General features: G+C 45.5%; 1 pseudogene; it reads left to right on the top strand.

Annotated features, from left to right (window-relative positions):
- The window catches only part of LOC139235441 (oocyte zinc finger protein XlCOF6.1-like), an 82,272-nt pseudogene extending 66,765 nt beyond the window's left edge, over positions 1 to 15,507 (top strand).
- Positions 15,508 to 25,221: the final 9,714 nt, after the last annotated feature.

Genomic DNA, 25,221 nt, shown 5'->3' with positions numbered 1-25,221 from the left:
ATGAGGGCTTCAGTAGTGGATGAGCTGAGGCAAGAGCAGAGAAGGATGATGTTACAGAGATGGAAATAGGCAGTCTTAATTATGCCGTGGATATATGGTTAAAAAACCTATTTCAGGGTTAAGTATGACACCAAGGTTGCAAACAGTCTGGTTCAGGCTCAGACAAAAGTTGGGGAAAGGGACAGAGTCTGTGGCTAGGGAACGGAGGTTGTGGCAATGACAATTACAAATATCAGAATATTTGACAGGCTATCACGTGCAAAATGTGTGGATGAGTTTGTAAAATTCAATCGGTTACAAAAACGGGTTACAGAAAGTAACGGATTTCGAACATTATGCAAGATGGTTCAATAAAGGGGTGGTTCAAAGGATTCAGTTGAGTTTAAACTGATACAATGCAGTTAAGTCTACTACAACTACAACTCGTTCTCAAATGGAACAAGTTTGGGGTTTGATAGAAGGCGAACTAGGTGAGAAATGACGTAAGTTAGATTAAGAAAAAGCACTAAAATGGAACAGTCAGTAACAGAGCATCAATTAGTCTCCTCTGATCATGGAGGAATCAAATATTCGACACACTGTGTTTGAAACAAAGATAATGTATTCAACAGTTATACACAATATTAATCTCCAGCTCAGGTATTGGGGTTATTAAGATCATCAGAAACAAAGTAGAGCTGCCAGAGTGAACATGTTTCAGTGCCCAATGCAATCACAGTAAATCCTGTTCTATTTGTGAATGCAACCTTTCTCCTCAGACCATTCAAAACTGAGATAAGGAGAAATGTCTTCTCTCTGAGGGTTGTAAATATTTGGAATTCTCTGCCCCAGAGAGCAGCGGAGGCTGGGTCATTTAATATATTTAAGGTGGAGATCGGCAGATTTTTGAGCGATAATGGAGTATAGGGTTCTGGGGAGCGGGCAGAGAGGTGGAGCTGAGTCGATGATCAGACCAGCCATGATCTTATTGAATGGGGAGCAGGCTCAGGGTTCCGGGTGGCCCACTCCTGCTCCAATTTCTCATGGTCTTATGTACCCAGCATGCCCTGCGCGGAAGAATGTGCCGCATCCAGACTACAGGAGCTCAGTGCGCAGGCGCCGATCTTGGATGTATTTGGAGCATGCGCGATGCGTGTCATGGCGGAGGAGACACAATTTGGACAGGCTCCTTAGAAGTGTCGTTTTCAGCGGTACGGAGCGGAATAATGGACCAGCGGGGAGCCGGGGAGGCTTCATAAACATCCGGTGCCCGCCGCAAGCTCGGAATAATAACCGGAGTATCGGCGGTTGCAGCTTCGGGTCGTTCTCCCGGTCACAGGCCCAGAGTAACGGCGGCCATCTTTGTACAGGAAGGCAGGTTCAGCGCTCCGCCATCTTGGTTCAGTGAGTAGCATAGCGCATGCGCTGCTATCTTGTCGTCGAAACAAAGTGAATGATGTCAGTGTCTGGAACTGCACACAACCAGAGTCAGTACCTTCAGGGGAGGGGAAACAGTGAGTGTAGAACTGAACCCAATCAGAGTCAGTACCTTCAGGGGAGGGGAACAAGTGAGTGTAGAACTGAACCCAGCCAGGGTCAGCACCATCAGCGGAGGTGAGCTGAGGGAACCAGTGAGTGTGGAACTGAACCCAGACAGAACCAGAGTCTTCAGGGGAGGAGAGGGGAACCAGTGAATGTTGACCTGAACCCAGCCAGAGCCAGCACCTTCAGGGAAGGAGATGGAGTGGAGACAGTGAGTGTCGAACTGAACGCAGCCAGAATTGGTGGTGGAAATTGGGAGTGGAGGGAAAACAGTCAATAACATAAGAAATAAGAGCAGCAGTAGGCCATTTGGCCCCTCGAGCCTGCTCCTCATTCAATAAGATGATGGCTGATCTGATCATGGACTCGGCTCCACTTCCCTGCCCGCTCCCCATAGCCCTTTACTCCCTTATCGTTCAAAAATGTGTCTATCTCCACCTTTAATTATTCAATGACTCAGCTTGCACAGCTCTTTGGGGCAGAGAATTCCATGGATTTGCCACCCTCAGAGAGGAAATTCCTCCTCATCTCACTTTTAAATGGGCGGCTCCTTATTCTGAGACTATGTCCCCCTAGTTTTAGTTTCCCCTATGAGTGGAAATATCCTCTCTGCATCCACCTTGGCGAGCCCCCTCATTATCATTAAGTTTCAATAAGATCACCTCTCATTCTTTCAAACTCCAATGTGTATAGGCCCAACCTACTCAACCTATCCTCAGAAGTCAACCCCCCATTTCCGGAATCAACCCAGTGAACCTTCTCTGAACAGCCTTCAATGCAAGTAAATCCTTCCTTCAATACGGAGACCAAAACTGCACGCAGTACTACAGGTGTGGCCTCACCAATACTTATTACAGTTGTAGCAGAACTTCTCTGCTATTATACTCTATCCCCCTTGCAATACAGGCCAACATTCCATTTGCCTTCCTGATTACTTGCCGTACCTGCATACTAACTTTTTGTGTTTCATGTACAAGACCCCAAAGTCTCTCTGTAATGCAGCTCTTTGCAATTTTTCTACATTTAAATTATAATTTGCTTTGCTATTATTTATGCCAAAGTGGATAACTTCACATTTTCCCACATTATACTCCATCTGCCAAATGTTTGCCCTCTCACTTAACCTGTCTATATCCCTTTGCAGATTTTTTGTGTCTTCCGCACAATTTTTGTAACAACAGCAAACTCGGTCCCTTCATCCAAATTATTAATATGGCTTGTAATTAGTTGAGGACCCAGCACCGATCCCTGCGGCACCCCACTAGTCATGTTTGCCAACTGGAAAACGACCATTTATCCCGACCCTCTGTTTTCTGTTGGTTTGCCAATCGTCTATCCACGTTAATACATTACCACCAAACCTGTGAGTTTTTATCTTGTGCAGTAACCTCTTATGTGGCACCTTATCGAATGCCTTCTGGAAATCCAAGTACACCACACCTACTGCTTCCCCCTAATCCACCCTGCTCGTTACATCCTCAAATACTCCAGCGAATTTGTCAAACATGATTTCCCTTTCATAAAACCATGTTGAATCTGCTTGATTTAATCATGCTTTTCCAAATGTCCTGCTACTGCTTCCTTTATAATGGACTCCAGCATTTTCCCAATGACAGATGTTAGACTAACTTGTCTAACTTGTTCTGCTTTTTGTCTGCCTCCTTTTTCAAATAGGCACATTACATTTGCGGCTTTCCAATCTGTTGGGACCGCCCTAGAATCCAGGGAATTTTGGTAGATTACAACCAATGCATCCACTATCTCTGCAGCCACTGCTCTTAAGACCCGAGGATGCAAGCATCAGGTCTATGGGACTTGTCTGCCTTTCGTCCTATTATGTTACCTAGTACTACATCATTAGTGATAGTGATTGTATTGCATTCGTCCCGATCGATAGCCCCTCGCTTATCCACTGCTGGGATGTTTTTCGTGTCTTCTACCATGAAGGACTCTTACTATCTGTTTTTATATTTTGTGCTAGTTTTCCTTCATAATCTATCTTCCCTCTCAATCATTTCTTTAGCCGTTCTCTGCAGGATTTTAAAAATGTCATAAACCTCTGGCCTCCCACTGGACTTGGCCACACCGTATGCCTTTATTTTCAATTTCATACCTCCCTTATTTCCTTAGTTAGCCACGGATAGTTATCCCGTCTCTTACAGTCTCTCCTTGTCATTGGGATATATTTTTGTTGCAGGTTATGAAATATCTCCTGAAATGTCTGCCACTGCTCATCAACCATCCCATTCTTTAATCTATTTCCCCAGTCCACTTTAACCAACTCTGCCCTCATACCATTGTAGACTCCTTTATTTTAGCTTGGGACCCTGGTTTGAGAACCAACTTTCTTACCAACCACAATATGGTTGAATTTGAAATTCAACCATATTATGGTCACTCAGTCCGAGATGATCTTTTAGTACGAGATCATTTATTAATCCTGCCTCATTACACAATACTAGATCTAAGATAGCCTGCTCCCTTGTTGGTTCCACAACATACTGTTCAAGGAAACTATCCCATATACACTCTATGGACTCCTCCTCAAGGCTACCCTGGCCTATTTGCTTTGTCCAATCAATATGAAGTTTAAAATCAACCATAATTATTGCCGTTCCTTTATTACAAGCCTCCATTATTTCTTGATTTATACTCCGTCCAACAGTGTAGCTACTGTTAGGGGCCTATAGACTCTGCCCACCAGTGACTTTCCCTTTATTATTCCCCATCTCCATCCAAACTGATTCAATATCTTGATCCTCTGAGCAAATATCGTTTCTCACTAACGCACTGATCTCATCCTTTATTAACAGTGAAACCCCACCTCCTTTTCATTTCTGTCTGTCCTTCCGAATTGTCAAATATCCCTGAATATTTAGTTCCCAGTCCTGGTCACCTTGCAACCACGTCTCTGTAATGGGTATCAAATCATACCCATTTGTATCTATTCGTGCCGTTAACTCATCTATTTTCTTACAAATGTTATGTGCATTTAGACAAAGAGCTTTTAAATTTTTTTTTTCCTGTTTTTCCTACTTTTTTCCTCTGTCCTTACAACTCACTTTCTGCATTTTTGCTTTCTAATTCCAGCTTTACTTTCCTCCCATACTGAATCTATTCTCAGGTTCCCATCCCCTGCCAAGCTCGTTTAAATCCTCCCCAACATCACTGACAACCCCCCGCCCCCACCGCCCCCACCGCCCCCCCCCCGCGAGGATATTGGTCCCGGCTCTGTTGAGGTGCAACCCGTTCGGCTTGTACAGGTCCCACCTCCCTCCAGCATCAGGAATCTAAAGCCCTCCCTCCTGCACAATCTCTCCAGCCAGGCATTCATCTGCTCTATCCTCCTATTTCTGTATTCACTAGTTCATGGCACCAGGAGTCATTCGAAATATTACCCTAGACCATGTCACTATTTATAATTACACATGACCCAGTCTCAGTTTATGTTACATTCGACCCTGCCTCTGTTTATATTACAATCGACCATGTCCCTGTTTATACTACACGTGACAGTATCTCTGTTTATAAATAGAAGTATAGAGTACAAACGCATGGATATTATGATGAACCTGTACAAAACACTGGTTCGGTCTCAACTGGAGTATTATGCCCAATTGTGGGCAACACACTTTAGGAATAATGTGAAGGCCTTGGAGAGGGTGCAGAAACGATTTACAAGAATTAATCCAGGAATGAGAGACTTCAGTTACATGACAATTGGAGCAGCTGGGGTTGCAAGGGGGATAGAGTATAAAAGCAGAGAAGTCCTGCTACAACTGTAAAGGTATTGGTGAGTCCAGACCTGGAGTACCTTGTACAGTTTTGGTCTCTGTATTTAAGGAAGGATATACTTTCATTGGAGGCAGTTCAGAGAAGGTTCACTAGGTTGAGATGAGGGGATGGACTTATGAAGAAAGGTTGAGTAGTTTGGGCCTATACTCATTGGAGTTCAGAAGAATGAGAGGTGATCTTATTGAAACATAAAAAATACTGGAGGGCTTGACAAGGTGCATGCAGAGAGGATATTTCCACTCATAGGAGAATCTAGAAATAGGGGGCATAGTTTCCGAATAAGGGGTTGCCCATTTAAAACTGAGATGAGGGGAAATTTCTTCTCTGAGGGTTCTAATTCTGTGGAATTCTCTGCCCCAGAAAGCTGTGGAGGCTGGATCATTGAATATATTTAAGGCGGAGATAGACATATTTTTTTGAGCGATATGGAGTAAAGGTTTATGGGAGCGAGCGGGGAAGTGGAGTTGAGTCCATGATCAGATCAGCCATGATTTTATTGAATGATGGACCAGGCTCGAGGGGCCAAATGGCCTACTCCCGCTCTTATTTCTTGTGTTCTCCTTAGAGCAGGGAAGATTCAGAGGAGATTTGATAGAGGTGTTCAAAATCATGAGTGGTCTTGCCAGAGTAGATCGAGAGATACTGTTCCCATTGGCAGAAGGGTCGAGAACCAGAGGACACAGATTTAAGGTGATTGGCAAAAGAACCAGAGGTGACACAAGAAAAATACTTTTTGCGTAGCAAGTGTTTAATATCTGGATTGCACGGCCTGAAATGGTGGTGGAGGCAGACACAATCACGGCTTTCAATAGGGAGTTGGATAAGTATCTGAAAGAAAAACATTTGCATGGCTGTGGGGTAAGGGCGGGGAAGTGGGACTAGCTGAGGTGCTTTTGCAGAGAGCTGGCACGGGCTCGACGGGCCGAATGGTCTTGTTCCGTGCTGTAACCATTCTCTAATTCTATGGTTCTAACTCTCTCAGCATAAGCCTCTATTCCCTTCTCCCTCATATGCTGATCTTCAGTGCATCGATACTGGAAACACAGAGCGACCAATCCAGAGCCGCTCTGTATCAGGGTGGGCGCTGGATACGGAAGTCGCTCCCTAGCCTCCTGTGTGGGTCTGTTTGTTGCATCAGTTTGACCTGGAGTGGAGAGGGGGGAGAAGCTTCTGGGTTTAGCCCCCAGTACCTCCGGGCCCAGTCGGGCCCAACAATTTCCGATGAGAGACTGTCAACAGCGGTGGATTCTAGGGGAGAATAGGTTGAGAAACAGACACTGCCCGCACAATGTAGAAGAGTATTGTTTTAGGAACAAGTATTTCTGTCGAGGCTTTCAATATACAGATTTGTTTTAATCCATTCTTGGCATGTGGGTGTTGCTAGTAGGGCCAGAATATATTTCCAATTTCCATTTGCCCTTCGACAAGGTGATGGTGGGCCTTCTCGAACTGCTGCAGTCCGTGTGGTGAAGGCCCTCCCACAATGCTGTTCGGTGAGGAGTTCCAGGATTTTCACCCAGTGACGATGTAGGAACGGCGATATGTGTCCAAGTCAGGATGGTGTGAGACTTGGAGGGGAACTTGGAGGTGATGGATTTCCATGCACCTGCTGCCCTGGTCCATCTAGGCGGGATATGTTGCGGGTTTGGGAGGTTCTGTCAAAGTTCTGGTCGAGTTGCAGATGTTTAAATTCCCTCCTCCCATAGAGGCCAGAGTCTTGTGTCGGACCAGACCGGTTGATGGGTTCCCTTGCCTGCAGGATATTAGTGACCAGTTGGTCCCTTTTTTTCTGCTAATGGCCGCAGAAATAGCAAGGTTCATTCAGCTCAATTTCACAACCTGCCTTTGTGTTTTTGTGGGTTCTCTCTCACCCTCCCTTTTTCCTGTTTGAAACTCATTTTACAGGTTATTAAAAGGGGAGGATTTGTCAACCAGAGGCTCAAACCAAACATCACATTAAGATGTGACAGTCACTCGATTCATCGGGAACGGAATATCATCGGCCTTTGATCATGGAAGCAAAAAGCACTGTTCACAGCGGGGAGAAACAGTACACGTGCTCTGTGTGTGGACAAGGCTTCAGCCGATCATCCAACCTTGAGAAACACAAGTGCAGTCACACTGGGGAGAAACTGTGTAAATGTGGGGACTGTGGGAAATGTTTCAACTACCCGTCCCAGCTGGAAATACATCGGCGAGTTCACACTGGGGAGAGGCCATTCAGCTGTTCTGAGTGTGGGAAGGGATTCACTCAATCATCCAACCTGCTGATACACCAGCGAGTTCACACTGGGGCGAGACCGTTAAGCTGCTCCAGTTGTGGGAATGCATTAACTCGGTCAGCCGACCTGCTGAGGCACCAGCGAGTTCACACTGGGGATAGGCCATTCACCTGCTCCGAGTGTGGGGAAGGATTCACTCAGTCATCCAACCTGCTGATAAACCAGCGAGTTCACACTGGGGAGAGGCCTTTCACCTGCTCCGATTGTGGGAAAGGATTCCCTCGATCCTCCCATCTGCTGGCACACCAGCGAGTTGACACTGGGGAGAGGCCGTTCACCTGCTCCGATTGTGGGAAGGGATTTCCTCGGTCCTCCCATCTGCTGGCACACCAGCGACTTCACACTGGGGAGAGGCCGTTCACCTGCTCCGATTGTGGGAAGGGATTCACTCGGTCAGCCGACCTGCTGAGGCACCAGCGAGTTCACACTGGGGAGAGGCCATTCACCTGCTCAGAGTGTGGAAAGCGATTTACTACATATCCCACCTGCTGGCACACCAGCCAGTTCACACTGGGGAGAGGCCATTCACCTGCTCACAGTGTGGGAAGGGATTCACTCAGTCATCGCACTTGCTGAATCACCAGCGAGTTCACACCGGGGAGAGGCCATTCACCTGCTCTGAGTGTGGGAGGGGATTCATTCAGTCATTCACCCTGCTGAAACACCAGAGAGTTCACAACTGACTGCAGGGGTGGGATTCTGCTGTTATTACTGCTGTAAATCACATCCCGACTGAACCATGTTCATTCAGACAGTTGCGGTTTGTTTCCGCTGATATCAATAACTCCTGTAACTGGACCGGAGTTTAATATTTGGGAGAAAGACAAATAAATTCGTGTTGCTTTCAACACATTGATGTGTATTTTTGTCTTTCCCACCTGAGTGATTAGCATCACCTGGCTGGAGGTCAGAGAGGACAATCTGTGCGGAGGATCGCATGTGGGGATAATTTCAGCCTGGATAGAGTCCTTGAGGGGCAAACGGCACTTTGTTCTTTCTCATCACTCTTCATTGACAGCAAAGTCGCCATGCGTGTTAACCTTGACATTGTAAGGTACGGATGATATCCACCCAAGGGTGTTTTAAGAGATGGGACGGGTGCTCTGTGAGCACCTTGCCCATATCTCCATCAGCTCAGTAGAGTCATGGGTTATTCCCCGAGATTGGAAGGTAGCACACATAGTTCAAGTTTTGCAAATTGGCCACAAGTCGGGAACTGAATGCCCATCGACGTGACCTCGATCACTGGGAAGGTGCTTGAAGGGATCCTGAGAGATGCTGTTTTCAATCATGGGGAAAGGGAAGGGGCCATTACAGATACTGAACATGGATTCTGGTAAACATGGTCACGTCTTAAAAACTAGCTTGAGCTTGTAAAGAAGTTGTTCGTTTGGTGGATGGGGGAATCCGGTTGACATTTTCTACCTCAAGGTGTCAAACTCATTTTCCATGGTGGGCTTGACCCAATATCCTGGCACTTGGCATGGGCCACATTCAGAAAAACCTATAAAATTAGGAATAAATGAAAATAATCTACATCAGAATTTACATTTATATTTTGTTTACTGCTGCTGCTCCAGATCCCTATCACCTCTTAGTTTGAGCATTCATGAACTGACCCTGCTCAAACCATAACCACAAGGATATCGGTGCATGGTTCTGCCTGTGACCACAAGGCTGTGTCACTGCCACACCCAGATACCGTTTCCTTGTTTCACATCTCCATACAAACACCATCTCTTCACATCCTCTTTCTTCAGCAGACATGAGCAAGGACATGAGGCTTATTAAAAGACACATTTCATTACAGCAAAGGTTGCACTGGGAGAAATGTTCAGTTACTTTGCATTACAGGAAATGCCAGACAAACCAGCAGCACACTGGCACCGGAGCAGTGTCTCATCCGCCTGCAGAATTTTCTTAAATAGATTTTCTGCCTGGATATAAACTTAAACCAGCTATGCATGCGTGATGCTCTATTCACACATTGAAGGTGAGAGAGGTGCTGTGGGGCACACACTAAGTCCAGTCGCTGAAAGTGATTAACAGACTGGGTTTTGTGTTTAGTGATCCCGGGCGTGTTACCAATACCAGCAAAGATGAAGCCCATGGAATAAAAGGGACAGTGGATACTGTCTCACTTTGAGATAGTCAGAATGAGAAGCTTTAACAACAGCCAATATTTCACAAAGGGAGACCTCAACAGACCAAAGGACATTGGTGGTGTTTAATGGGCTGTTTGTGTCACTGGGCTACAGGAGGCTATTTGTGACAGAAGGAAAGCTGGTCACAGCAAACAAACAATTTTCCGGCCTGTCCAGGGCCCACTCTGACCCCCACCTTTTCTCTCTCACTATTTATGGACATTGCTGCAGTAATTGCTCCTCTGACCTTTCCTCTCTTGTCCTTCCTACACCCCTAATACACGGCCCGCCACAATCTCCCTCCCACTACATCCTCACTGTGCTGGTATCCACACCAATCTCCCCATCTGCTCCTTGTTCTCTCCCTGGATCCTGCAACTACAGTCTGCATCCCACTGCACTTAAGGAAGTGGCCCTAGTAATACTGAATGCATTGGTGATCATTTTCCTACTGGATCAGTTCCTATGGATTGCAGGATAGCTAATATAACACTCCTTTTAAAAAAGGCGGGAGAGAGAAAATGGGGAATTATATACTGGTTAGCCTGACATCCGTAGTGGGGAAAATATTGAAATCAATTATTAAAGATGAAATAGCAGCATATTTGGAAAGCATTGACAGGATCGGTCCAAGTCAGCATGGATTATGAAAGGGAAATCATGCTTCACAAGTGTTCTAGAATTTTTTGAGGGTGTAACTAGTAGAGTGGACAAGGGAGAACCAGTGGATGTGGTGTATTTAGACATTCAAAAGGTTTTTTACATGGTCCCACACAAGAGATTGGTGTGCAAAATTAAAGCGCAGGGTATTGGTGGTAATGTATTGATGTGGATAGAGAACTGGTTGGCAGACAGGAAGCAGAGAATTGGGATAAACGGGTCCTTTTCAGAATGGCAAGCAGTGACTAATGGGGTGCCGCATGGCTCAGTGCTGGGACTCCAGCTATTTACAACATACATCAATGATTTAGATGAAGGAATTGAGGGTAATATCTCCAAGTTTGCTGATGACACTAAGCTGGGTGGCGGTGTGAGCTGTGAGGAGGATGCTAAGAGGCTGCAGGGTGACTTGGACAGGTTAGGTGAGTGGGCAAATGCATGGCAGATGCAGTATAACGTGGATAAATGTGAGGTTATCCACTTTGGTGGCTAAAACATGAAGGCAGAATATTATCTGAATGGCGACAGATTAAGAAAAGGGGAGGTGCAATGAGACAAGGGTGTCATGGTTCATCAGTCATTGAAAGTTCGCATGCAGGTACAGCAGGTGGTAAAGAAGGCACATGGCATGTTGGCCTTCATAGCTAGGGGATTTGAGTGTAGGAGCAGGGAGGTCTTACTGCAGTTGTGTAGGATTTTGCTGACGCCTCACCTGGAATATTGTGTTCAGTTTTGCTCCACTAATCCGAGGATGGACGTTCTTGCTCTTGAGGGAGTGCAGTGAAGGTTCAACAGATTGATTCTTGGGATGGCAGGACTGACCTATGTTGAGAGACTGGATCGACTGGGCCTGTATTCACTGCAGTTTATGGGAATGAGAGGGGATTTCATAGAAACATATAAAATTCTGACGGGACTGGACAGGTTCGATGCGGGAAGAATGTTCCCAATGTTGGTGAAGTCCAGCACCAGGGGTCACAGTCTAATTATAATGGGTAAACCATATAGGACCGAGTTGAGGAGAAACTTCTTCACTCAGAGAGTTGTTAACCTGTGGAATTCTCTACCGCAGACATTTGTTCATGCCAGTTCGTTAGATATATTCAAGAGTGGGTTAGATATGGCCCTTATGGCTAAAGGGATCAAGGCGTATGGAGAGAAAGCAGGAAAGGGGTACTGAGGTGAATGATCAGCCATGATCTTATTGAATGTTGGTGCAGGCTCGAAAGGCCGAATGGCCTACTCCTGCACCTATTTTCTATGTTTCTTACTCACTCTTCCCCTCCTGAAGTCTACAGGCTCTAAAACCGAAGCTTGTGGCCCTCAGTCCCCACTCCTTGATTTACCTCCCCTTTTCTCCTCCTCTTTCCCCTTGGTTGTGTTCCACACTCTGGGCCTTGGCCCTTCCCCGGGGATTCTCAGTATGAACAGGGGGCTGTGTGTTGATACAGGATGTCCCAGCTCTCCTCCTCTTTCCCCCTTGGTTGTGTTCCACACTCTGGGCCTTGGGCCTTCCCCGGGGATTCTCAGTATGAACAGGGGGATGTGTGTTGAGACAGGCTGTCCCAGTTCTCCACCTTTAAAGGGACAAGGAGAGACCAGCTGGGCTGAATGGCCCTGCTTTGTGACATCACTTCAGTGTCTTGCAATCAAACTCCCTGAGCCCTGCTCATTACCGGCTGGGTTGAGCTTCGTGCTGTTCCAGGAAGGGAAACAGGAGCAGGATACGACCCGTGTGGAGCCCAGGATTAATGGGGAGAGGTACACGATCAATATATACCTTATTGAGGGCGAAAGGTCAGTGTCCCTGACACTCCCTGTCCCTCAGTATCTGTGTCGGGGAGCGACCGATGGGTTCACTCTGTATCTGACCCATGCTGTGCCGGACTGGAGAGTGTTGATGCTGGCACGAGGTGCTCAGCTCGATAAGCACAGCAGTTAACCCAAAGATGATCAGATAATCCATCAGCTTCTCCCTGGACACAGGTCCTGAACGAAAGGAAGTGTTTCTAATAATTTGGCTGGTGTCCTTGATCCAATTTAAACACCTCCGATCTCTTTTTAAAAATTTGTTTATGGCATGTGCGCATCACCTCTCGCCTCTCCTAAATGCTCGGGAATATAGGCCTGGTCTACTCATTCTCTCAGGACACTCCCCCCATCCCAGGAATCAGTCTGATGAACCTTCATTGCACTCCTTCTACAGCAAGTTTATCTTTCCTCAGGTCAGGAGACCAAAGCAGTACACAATGCTCCTGGTGTGGTCTCACTAGGGCCCTGTATAATTGCAGTAAGACGTAAATGCTCAAATCTTTTTGTACAAAGGCCAATATAGCATTTGCTTTCTTAATTGCTTGCTGGACCTTCATATTAACTTTTAGCGATTTGTGTACAAGAACACCCAGGTCCCTCTGAACACCAACATTTCCCAATCTCACCATTTAAAAAATACTCTGCCTTTCTATTTTTACTATCAGTATCTAACTTGACATTTCTTCACATTATATTCCATTTGCCATGTTTTGCCCACTCACTGATCCTGTATATATTCCTTTGAAACCTCTTTTCATCCTCCTCACAACTTACATTCCCAACTAGCTTTGTATCCTCAGCAAACTTCGATATATTACATTTGGTACCCTCATCCAAACTATTGATATAGATTGTGAATAGTTGGGGCCCAAGCACCGATCCTTGCAGCACCCCACCAGTTACAGCCTGCCAACCCGAAAATCACCCGTTTATTCATACTCTATGTTTTCTGTTCATTAACCAATTCTTAATCTTTGCTCATATATTACTTTCAATCCCATGAGTTCTACTTTTGTTTAATAACCTCTTGTGTGGTACCTCATTGAATGCATGCTGTAAATCTAAATACACCACATCCAGTGGTTCCCCCTTATCTGTCCTACTAGTTACAACCTCAAAAAACACTAACAGATTTGTCAAGAACAATTTCCCTTTCATAAATCCGTGTTGATTCTGCCCAATCCTGTTATCACTTCCGAAGTGCCCTGTTACCACGTGCTTAATAATAGATTGTAGCATTTTCCCTACTACTGATGTCGGGACTACCAGTACTGGACGAGTTAGATACAAAGGAAATCTCACTCCATCCTGTACCAAACACTACCAGGGTTGATGTAGAGTAAATCTCAGTCTACAATATCCAAAACATTCCCAGGGCAGTTGCAACACCGGTTAGATACAGAGCAAAACTTCATCTACACTATCCTATCAAACACTCCCAGGGTAGTACAGCATGGGTCAAATAGAGAGTAAAGCTCTCTCTGCACTGTTCCATCAACCACTCCCAGGGCAGGTACAACATAGGTTAGACACGGGGTACATCTCCCTCTATCCTGTCCCAACCATTCCAGGGCAGGTACAGTACTTGTTAGATATAGAGTAAATCTCCCTCTGCACAGTACCATCAAACTCTCCCAGGTATTGGTTAAATACTAAGTAAATCTCCCTTTGCACCGTCCGAGGGCAGGTACAGCATAATTTAGATAGAGGGGAATGTTCTCTCTAACCTCACTCTACAATTGCACAGGACCTTGGTGAGACCACACCTGGAGTACTGTGCACAGTTTTGGCCTCTTTATCGAAGGAAGGTTATACTTCAGTTGCTTAGATGCAGAATAAAGCTTCCTCATCACTGTCCCACCAGACATTCCAAGGGCACGAGGAGGCCACCTGGCCCCTAGAGCCTGCTCCATCATTTAATAGGATCATGGCTGATTTGATCATGGACTCAGCTCCAGTTTTTTGCTCGCTCCATATAGCCCTTTATACCCTTATCGCTCAAAAATCTGTCGATCTCCGTCTTAAATATATTCAATGAACCAGACTCCACAGTGCTCTGGGGCAGAGAATTCCACAGATTTACAACCATCCAAGAGAAGAAATTCTTCCTCATCTCAGTTTTAAATGGACAGCCTTTTATTATGAGACTATGTTTCCTCGTTTTAGTTTCCTTGGTGAATGGAAATATCCTCCCTGCATCCACCTTGACGAGCCCCCTCATTTTCTTATCTGTTTCGATAAGATCACCTCTCATTCTTCTGAACTCCAATGGGTATAGGCCAACCTACTCAAACTATCTTCATCATTCAACCCCTTCATTTCTGGAATCAACCTAGTGTTCCTTCTCTGAACAGCCTCCAATGCAAGTATATCCTTCCTCAAATGCGGAGACCAAAACTAGACGCAGTACTCTCGCTGTGGCCTCACCAACAGCCTGTACAGTTATAGAAATACTTCTCTGCTTTTATACTCCATTCACCTTGCAATAAAGGCCAACATTCCATTTGCCTTCCTGATTACCTGCTGTAACTGCATACTAACTTTTTGTGTTTCATGCACAAGGACCCCAGGTCCCACTGCAATGCAGCACTTTGCAATTATTCACCATTAAAAATATAATTGTTTTTCTATTTTTTCTGCCAAGGTGGATAACCTCACATTTTCCTATATTGTACAGCATTTGCCAAATTTTTGCCCACTCACTTTGACCTGTCTATTAATTTGCACAATTTTTGTGACCTCCTCACAATTTACTTTCTCACCCATCTTTGTATCATCAGAAAACTTAGCTACAGTTAGCCCCTTCATCCAAGTCATTAAAATAGATTCTAAATAGTTGAGGACCCAGCACCGATCCCTGCAGCTCTACACTAGTCAATGTTTTCCAACAGAAAAATGACCCATTTATCCCGACGCAGATACACAGTAAATCTCCATCTACACTGCTCCATCAAACACTCCCAGGGTAGGTAAAGTACAGATTAGCTACAGCATAAAGCTCTCTCTACACTGTCCCATCAAAAGTCGCAGGGCATGTACAGCACGGGTTAGAAATCTGATACAAACACCCCAGAGAACACAACCCCGGGGAATGATTGCCAGAGCCCGGTGCCTATCGGACACACACACACTCTCTCGACTGTTTTGTGTTATACTCACCGACTCTCTATTTTCCAGTTGAACACACAGAGTGGCTCCAGCTTTTCGACAATATTTCAGGGAGATGATGTTGATTTCTGGATTATTTTCCTTTAATCTGTTTCAGTGAATACACTGAGGCGAACACCAAATGAACTTGTAACAAAGCAGTCTTTATTAATCACCGACCGAGACTTATCAGACAGAAGGAATACTCTCTTGGTAGAGCGTACACACTTCTTACGGACAAGTGAAGTTACATTGTAAAGGGACACAGTTATACATTTTTTGGTACAAGATAACAAGATACAATTAGAGTGACATCCTAGTTCAGCTTATCCCTTTTGATCCCTCCTTTCCTTTGTCCACTCATGAGCCGACATCTATATCAGCTGTTTTTACTAAAGCCCATGCATTGTTTCTAAAGGTTACAATTTTGCTGGCGTGATTAGTAACTGAGACCTTGCAATTTTGCTAATTGTGCTATTTTCATATTTTCATATATCCAGTTCATGTTGCAATTTATACTGGCATGATTAGTCACTTAAAACCACGATAAAGTCTGTTAAATGTGCTGATGTTGTATTATTTGCAATCTGACATTCTCTTAGTTATTTTTCCATGGCTTATACATTTTCATATATCCAGTTCACTTTACTGTCTTTATTTCCAAATATCCAGTTCACATATGCACATTCCCCCCTTTTATCATTCCATGATAACATTTAGGATCATTCTAGGAGAATTGCATTCATCTGTTCACACTCTATTTCCTGAATCATATTGTTGTTATTGTCGAGTAGTTCTTTAGTTCGTTGGATCATAACCCGTGAGCCCTTGACCACAGGAGGGTTTGCTAACCTTGCCATTATTACTTTACAGCAGAAGTTAAGGCAACCAACAATCAGACAACAGGTAATTATTACTACGATGAGAATAATTGCCCCATGCATTAGATCGGATCTCCAAGATCCACCTAACAGCCAATCAGACCTGCTAGATCCTCTTGCTGGTGTGGATAACTTCTTCACCTCCCTTCTTATGTGATCAGCGAGATTGGTTATGTTTTCTGATCTATCAGGAATGTAAGGATCTGAATGTTGCACTATCAGGGCACATGTTCCCCCTTTCTCAGCTAACAGGTAATCGAGGGCCATTCGGTTTTGTAATGCTACGGTCCTTATTGCTACCAATTTAGCTGTGATGCCCTCCAGAGCTTCAGCAGTATTGTTAGCTATCTGTTCCAAAATTGTCTCAAGGTTCTGTACTTCATCCATGAGACGTCTTATCCCGATTGGGAACATCATGACCCGAAAGAACTTGTCGGCGGGGGTGATGGCTCGCTTGTATCGGCTGGAAGCATGTGCTTCTGCCAGGGTACGTATTTGCTCCACAAATGGCACCACATATCCCAGAGAGCAGGACCCTGTCCATCGCCTAGGTAACCAAGGATATGCCTTATGACCACACACGAAATACGTGCCGTTAAAAGCTGCTTTCTGATATATTGCCTCCGGGTCCCAGGACTGGGCCCACAAACTTCCACCTGTTTTATCCGGAAGGTGAGAAAGGATGGTGACTCGTGCACCTGTGGTGAAGTTGTGACTGTGTGGGCAATTGCTGTACCCTATGATATGTCCCTTGTTACTGGTGTCATTTCGGGTTAGACATATGTCCCCGGTTGGTCTCCCAATCCCTGAGGTATTGGTGAAGGCTATGAATGGGGTTCTTTTTCAGTGTTGTAGGTTGGTTGGTACCATCCCTGGAACGTCTGACTAATGGGGTATCCAGCACTCTCCCACTTGGTGACCTCCCCTTGGTTGTTCATGTGGTAACGGCATGATACTCCTCCTGATCTTGGTGATCCCTCTTTTGACCCGCCTTTCATCTCTTGTATTCGCGATGGCCCCCCTCCTCTCGTGATAGTCTGGCTCTGAATCCATGTGACAGTCTCAGTTAGGGTCAGTGGAACAGGGCGCAAAGGAATTCCCCCCTTGGAATGTATAGGAATATGGGAAAACACCCAGCATCTAGAAAAGTGCCCATTTTGCGCATAAACATAAGACATATATAAAAAGGTGTTTACACTGAGCTCTCGCCTCTGTCTCCCTTCCCATGCGCCGAAACTGTCATATATCAACACTATTATACAGACTGTTGCAAACAGACATGGTTTCATCTTATAGCTCACAATTTTGCTGATTAATAGATTTCAGTTTTCCCATCTCTCTTCTCAGGTCAGTGTGGTGTAGCTGTCGGTGTAGCTGGGTGTCGACGGCCTTGTTCAGCTATGGAGAAGAGGAAATCTGGAACAGAAACAGGAATTAGAATAACCAGTAAAATAAGTTTGTTAGAGGGTGGTGAGCTTGCAGTGGTGCAGGTGAACCCAGGCATTTTTCCCCTCAACCTTGGCTGCAGTGGGGGTAGTGAGTAACACCTGAAAAGGGCCCTCCCATCGTGGCTCCAATCCCTTCCGAATCCACCTCTTAATCAGGACATACTTCCCTGGGACCACGAGGGATGATTCTGGAAAAACTGAGAGGTCGAGGTGAGCATCTCGAACCTGGTTATGGGCTATTCGCAGAGCCTGAGTCAAGGAACGAATATAGGTGATCATCTCCTCAGTCATGTGGTGGAACTGGACAGTGGAGGGGACATTCTGATTCCAGGGGGTCCTAAGGGGTCTACCTTAAATGACCTCAGCAGGGGTCAGCCTAGCCTTACCAGAAGGAGTAGTGCGAATCTGGAATAGGGCTATGGGAAGGAGTTTAAGCCACTTGAGTCTGGTTGATGCTACCAGGTTTGCAAGCTTGGTTTTAAGAGTTTGATTAGCACGTTCAACTAATCCCGCAGCTTGGGGTCGGTAGGCGCAATGCAGCTGCTGGTTAATGCGCATCTGGGAACAAAATTCTTTGTTAACTTTGCCAATAAAGTGAGGGCCATTATCGGAACTCAGTTGAGCAGGGATACAATTATCTAGGAACAATTTCCCTCATTAATACTTTAACAACAGTTTGAGCCTTATTGTCCCGAGTAGGGTAAGCTTCGATCCATCTGCTGAACACATCCACTATTACTAACATATATTTGTAACACTGAACCCTTTGCAACTCAATGTAGTCCAACTGCAAGGTCTCAAAGGGACCTTCTGGTAGGGGCGTCTTACCCCAAGAACAGGGACCTCACTTCACTGCATTATGCTGTTGGCAAACAAGGCAACGACTACCGATGTTCTGGGCCAGCACCTGGAGTCTAGGGTGCCACCAAGTAGCCAAAAGCGTATCACTTGTTGCCCTTGCTCCACAATGAGTAGCAAAATGCATACATTCAATAACCCACAGAGCCAACTCGTCAGACCTGCAAGTCTGTTCCGTGAGAGTGGTCCAGAGTTTAGAAACATTGTCATAGGTACATTCATAATCTTTCCATAACAGTTTATCTTTTTCAGGAGCGTCCTCCTGTGCTTTAATGACATCATGGATGGTTGGCATTAGTTTTTCCGAGGCTATTTTATCCTTTGCAAGATTTTTAGTTTGACTCATCATTCTAGGCACTACCATTTGTTGTCCACGAGAGGACTCTTTGGCCTTTTGGTCAGCACAGCGGTTTCCTATATCAACCGGAGAGTTTCCGGTAGTGTGGGCGGTACATTTGACAATGGCAATGAGTTTGGGGAGCAGGAGGGCTTGCAACAAGTCAGATACTAGCTGCTTATGGGATATCTCATTCCCATTTGATGTTAGGAATCCCTTATTTTCGATAATTGTCCGAAATCATGGGCTACTCCAAAGGCATACCCAGAGTCAGTATAGATATTGACCTTGAGGTTTTTATACAAGATGCAGGCTCGGGTGAGGGCGAATAGTTCAGCTTGTTGAGCTAAATGGCAGTCTCAAAGGCGGCAGATTCCAGGACCTGATTCTTCTGGTCTACTATGGCGTATCCCGAATTTCGTCTGCCTTCTGGGTCAATGGAAGAGCTTCCGTCAACATACATAATAGAGTCAGGGTCCTCCATTGGTACATCAACTAAATCCTCCCTGACCGAGTTAGCTTCTTGAATTAAAGATAAACAGTCATGACTCGGTTCTTCCTATCTTGAGGTGGTTTGGTCAGAAAACAGGCCGGATTAATGGCAGTACGGTGCCGAAAGGTCAGCCTTGGATTATTTAGTAGGTAAATCTCATATCTACTTTGCCTGGCCATGGTAAGATGTTGAGTCTGCAGTTGACCAAAAAGGGCAGCTACGGAGTGAGAGGTATATAAACAATATCCTGCTGGAGGGTAAGGTTGGCGGCAGATTGAAGGCTATTGTAGATGGCAGTTAATATTTGAGTACATATGGGGTGTCCCAAGGCAACAGGGTCTATTTTAGAAGAGTAGTAGGCAACAGGCCTATGCTTATCCCCATGTTTCTGAGTTAAGACAGCGGTAGCACAATCTTTCAAGATCGTACAATACAGTTGAAAGGGTCGGTCATAGAGGGGCCCAAAGCCGGAGCTTGCAGCAGGGCTGTTTTTAGTTCCTTAAAGGCTTGGACGTCTGTGGTTTCTATTTCAAAGCTGCCTTCCTTGGTCGTGTATGGTGTGAGTTGTTTGGTCATCAGGGCAGCATTAGGGATCCAGGATCTACAGTAATTTATCATCCCCAACCACTGCTGCATTTGTCTAGTCGTGCTAGGGACTGGAAACTGGCAGATGGGTTCGATTCGACATACCTCCAAGGCTCGGTGGGTGCCTGATAAAATGATCCCAATAAATTTGACTTGAGACTGGCCAATTTTGAACTTTGACGGGGAAACTATGTATCCCAGGGAGGACAAGTAATTCAATAACTGATTAGCATCCTCCCTATTACTTGGTTCATCTATGCTGGCTACCAGTAAATCGTCCACATACTGAATTAAAGTGGATCCCTTAGTCAGCGTGAGGAATTGTAACTGTTTCTGCAGGCACCTTGAGAATAAGGTCGGGGAGTGGATGAACCCTTGGGGAAGTCTAGTCAAGGTATATTGCTGTCCCTGGTAAGTGAAGGCGAATAGGTACTGACTTGCCTGGGCTAGCGGCAAAGCGAAGAAGGCATGTTGAAGGTCTATCATAGCGAAGATCTTGGCGTTTGCTGGGATTATTAACAGTATCAGTGCTGGGTTGGGAACCAGAGCGTGCAGGGGCTGGACGATAGCATTGATTGCTCGAAGACCTTGAACTAAACGGTATTCGTTTGGTCTGCCTGGCTTAGGGACTGCCAGTATAGGAGTATTACACGGGGACTGGCATTGGATCAAAATCCTCTGTTCTACTAGCCCCTTAATCAATCGGTGGATACTCGGTATTGCCTGTGACTTCAGTGGGTACTGTCGGATAGGGGGCCAGTCTACATTGCCCTGTACTGAGATCTCAATCGGATCAATGGGATTATAACCCACTTGGGAGGGGTCCTCTGCCCACACATGAGGATCCACATAGTCAGGTATGTCAGAGCCAGTATGATGCTGCAGAGTCGTTAAGAGCTTCTCGGGGTCCACGTGGAATTGGACTGTTCGGCCATGTTTCACAATTTGCACATCCCTGCTGCTAGGGTCAGCCTCGTCTATAGCCTGCCGCGCCATTCTCCCAAATCTTTAGCGTGGTGAGGGGCTAATACTTCACGAGTAATATGTGGTGCCACAGTTGGGGGCTGTCTCCACAGATTCTTATCCATTTCCACAAAATCTGCCTTCCCTTCCGGTCCAGTCACTCGAGCCCTTAATAGAATTTCCTTCACTTCCCCTTCGTGATTCTGATAAAAGTTCTGCAGGTCCTGATTCTTTCCACTGGGATCGTATGCTAGGGTCACGCGATAGCGTGCCTGCGGCTGGTCCAGAGACCACCACTGAGGGGTTCTAGTGGTATTATCTGCCGCTTAAGGATTCCTTGTTTTACAATAATCCCATCATCTCCACACTCCAAATGCAACTGGAATTTGCAGAGGAGGTCTCTAGCTATCAAGTTGCAGTCCAGATTGGTAGTGATAACAAATCGATGTTCCACCGATTTTTCATGGTAACCCCTTTAACCGGTTCTGAAACCGCGAATGTAGAGACTTGTCCCAGGAATCCTGACAGTCCCTGTGTTTCAGTGTAGGCAGGGAGTTTAAGCTTTGATTGTACAGAAGACATGAAGGCTTTCGTATCTATCAAGAAGTGTTGCCACTCATTCAGAACTATTAACAATATCATCGGTTCGTCGTCCGGGGAGGGTCCCTGCACAATCAAGCTACGTAGTCAATATGAATAATTGGGGGACGATTCGCCAAAGGGGTTGTTCTCGGAGAAGTTAGTGTAAGATCCTCCTCCTCTTCCTCCTCTTCCTTTTTCGTGCTGATGGAAGGGACAATTTTTATTCCAATGTCCTTCTTGCCCACAATTAAAGCATTCATCTCCTCTTACCCAAACCCGACCTCTTCCAATACCAGGCCGGGGACAATAGGGCGGTCCGTAATTAGCAGTGCCCGGGCCGTTTGCGTGTTTAGTATAACTGTATCCTTGCTTATCCACCCAACCCTGCATACAATATTGCGGTTCCATCTGGTATCCCCTTAGGTTGGGTTTTGGTCCTTCCACCCGAGACGGCTCTTCTTTTCTAGTCACTTATTCAGACTTGACCCGGGTTGTGGGCGCACCAACCGCTCTCCTTTCTTTTCCTGCCAATAATATCTAACCGCCCTTTCCATCTGGGCTTTACTGTTATCTGCCCAATTCATATTATTTGTCTGAATAGCATGAGCAATTGAATAGGGCAGGCACTGAGATAGGATAGCACAGAATTGAGGAGTATCCTCTCCTTCCCTGAAGGCATTATCTCATGATTGACTCCCGTATATTTCAATAAATCTTTCCATGAATTCATCAGCAGTTTCTTCTCGTTTGGGTTTAGTTTCTAATACTGTGGCCATACTGATTGGCTTCTGAAGGTTCGAGGTGAGAGCATTAAAGATAGCATTTATGCGATCCTGGACATCGTTTGGGTGTGCAACCAACAATGCATCATGAGTAACACATGCTAGGTGAGTTAGAAATCGGGTATGCTCAGTTGGGCTCAGGGTTTGCTTTACCAAGGCCCACAGGTCCCTTGATTGTGCATTATAAACTGAAATAGTAGTTCGAAGATGAACTATAAATTTGATAGGTTCTTTTTTTCGATCTGGTATGCTGGCCATAATGGCCATAATTTCGTTCGGTTTCCAGGGCACATAGACATCTATGGTGGGGTGGTTTGCAGCTTATTGTGCATCAGGGTTTGGCATTGGTCTGACAGGGAATTGGTGTCGGGGCTTTGGAATCTTGGGAGGCATTTCTAGGTCGGAAGATGTTTCGGAGCTGTCTGACTGCTCGACACCTCCACGTCTTGATCGGCGGGAGTGTTTGCTATGCCTTTCACAACTGGGACTGGTAGTTTGACTAGAAGATTTACGGGACTGTTTGTGATGTCGAGATCTAGTTCAGCCATTCCGAGTGTGAGATCTGGTCCTCTCAGTTATATTGCCTGTGAATTGGGGATCCGAATCGCTATCAGAGGATGAGGAGTCAGTTTGGGCTTGTAGCTTCGTTGGTGTGGGGTTACATTTATTCACTTTTTTCGCCGGAGTGTAAGGTGGAGGGGGATGAGAAGAGGACTGGGACAAGGGTCTAGGGGGTGCGGGAGTCGCCGTTGGGCGCCGAGTCAGTGACCATTCATCAATTTCATCATCAGCCTCGGTCAACACAAAGCCAGCAATTTGACTACGTAGTCGGTCAATACCTTTCTCAGAGCTCCCAGCGGATCTCTTAGTACGTTTTACGTGTGCGCATTCTTTTTTTTAAGACGTCTACGGTTTTAACATGTCCTCCTTCTGTCAATGAAAGTCCTAATTTAATGGCGTTTATTTGCCAACTTGACAGAAGTGATACATCTTTTAATTTTTGACAATAATGTCGCCATGTTGCAATTAAATTCTTGTCCCTTTTCCCTCGCCCCTTCTCCAAATCAATCCTTGAGCCTTTATTGCTACCTCCACGTTTCTACTGCCACCTAGGGGCTATTGGTCATCTCCTAATAATTTGTTCAGGGCTCCTGATAATTTTCTAAATTGTTCAGCTCTTTCATGGAATTCCTCACATAACTTTTGGGGCAGACTACCCGCCTCCGTGGTTTTATCTAACTGATTACCCATTTTCGCATCGCCCCTTATATCTTAACTGTTTCTAATTAGTTCAGATTTCTCGAACCTCCGCGACGTTGCGCGGTTTCTTTTTCTCCGCGTCGCACCGCGGTTCGCGTCACCGCGCGATTTAAACTAACCCTATCTAAACTAACTCTATCTCCCGCATCGCCCTGCGGTTCACGTCGCCGCGTGATTTAAACTAACCCTATCTAAACTAACTCGATCTCCTGCGTCACCCTGCGGTTCGCGTCGCCACGCGATTTAAACTAACCCTATCTAAACTAACTCTATCTCCCGCTTCGCCCTGCGGTTCGCATCACCACATGATTTAAACTAACCCTATCTAAACTAACTCTATCTCCCGCATCGCCCCGCGGTTCACATCGCCGCGTGATTTAAACTAACCCTATCTAAACTAACTCTGTCTCCCGCATCGCCCCGCGGTTCACATCGCCGCGCAATTTAAACTAACCCTATCTAAACTAACTCTATCTCCCGCGTCGCCCTGCGGTTCGCATCGCCGCGCGATTTAAACTTACCCTATCTAAACTAACTCTATGTCCCGCGTCGCCCCGCAGTTCGCGTCACTATGTAATCTCGCGTCGGCCCGTGGTTCGCGTCATCACACGATTCGAATCCAATCAGTGCCTAGACGGGCCAAGTGATATACAAGGTCGATGTCACACCTGACTTGGATGCTTATCCCCTATGAGCTTTACTTAATTTGTTCTCCACTATGAGCTTTACTTAATTTATTCTCCCCTATGAGCTTTACTTAATTTGTTCTAGTCTCCAGATTTCCCTATCCTTTCACATCACCGCGCAGTTTAAATCTAATCAGTGCCTAGACGGGCCAAGTGATATACAAGGTCGACGTCACACCTGACTTGGGCTCTTATTTCCTATGTTTAGAAGGTATTCGCCAGATTGACCTGGAACTCGTTCTGACACTACCTGAGAACCAGCGAGTGCCTAAACTTTCCTCAGACTTTTGAAACCGGGGGAAACTGGAGCAGTATTGAAAGTATACTTACTCCAGTGGCCACTTTCCCCTCGTCTCGTCCAAGGCTAGTCTGGCTCTTAATTCACAAGTTTTCGGCTGTCGTCCGTTGAAATCCCACATCTGACACCAAATGTTGATTTCTGGATTCTTTTCCTTCAATCTGTTTCAGAGAATACACTGAGGCGAACACCAAAGGAGCTTGTAACAAAGCAGTCTTTATTAATCACCGGACGAGACTTATCAGACAGAAGGAATACTCTCTTGATAGAGCGTACACACTTCCTAAGGACAAGTGAAGTTACATTGTAAAGGGACACAGTTATACATTTTTTGGTACAAGATAACAAGATACAATTAGAGTGACATCCGAGTTCAGCTTATCCCTTTTGATCCCTCCTTTCCTTTGTCCAATCATGAGCCGACATCTAAATGAGCTGATTTTGCTAAAGCCCATGCATTGTTTCTAAAGGTTACAATTTTACTGGCGTGATTAGTAACTGAGACCATGCTATTCTGCTAATTGTGCCGATGTTGTATTTTCATATTTTCATATATCCAGTTCATGTTAGAATCTATACTGGCATGATTAGTAACTTAAAACCTTGATAAAGTCTGTTAATTGTGTTGATGTTGTATTATTTGCAATCTGACATTCTCTTAGTTATTTTTCCATGGCTTATACATTT

Source organism: Pristiophorus japonicus, chromosome 23 (genome assembly GCF_044704955.1).
Source record: "Pristiophorus japonicus isolate sPriJap1 chromosome 23, sPriJap1.hap1, whole genome shotgun sequence".
Lineage (NCBI taxonomy): Eukaryota > Metazoa > Chordata > Chondrichthyes > Pristiophoridae > Pristiophorus > Pristiophorus japonicus.
Note: the sequence above shows the minus strand (reverse complement) of the source record. Positions and strands in the feature narration are given on the sequence as shown.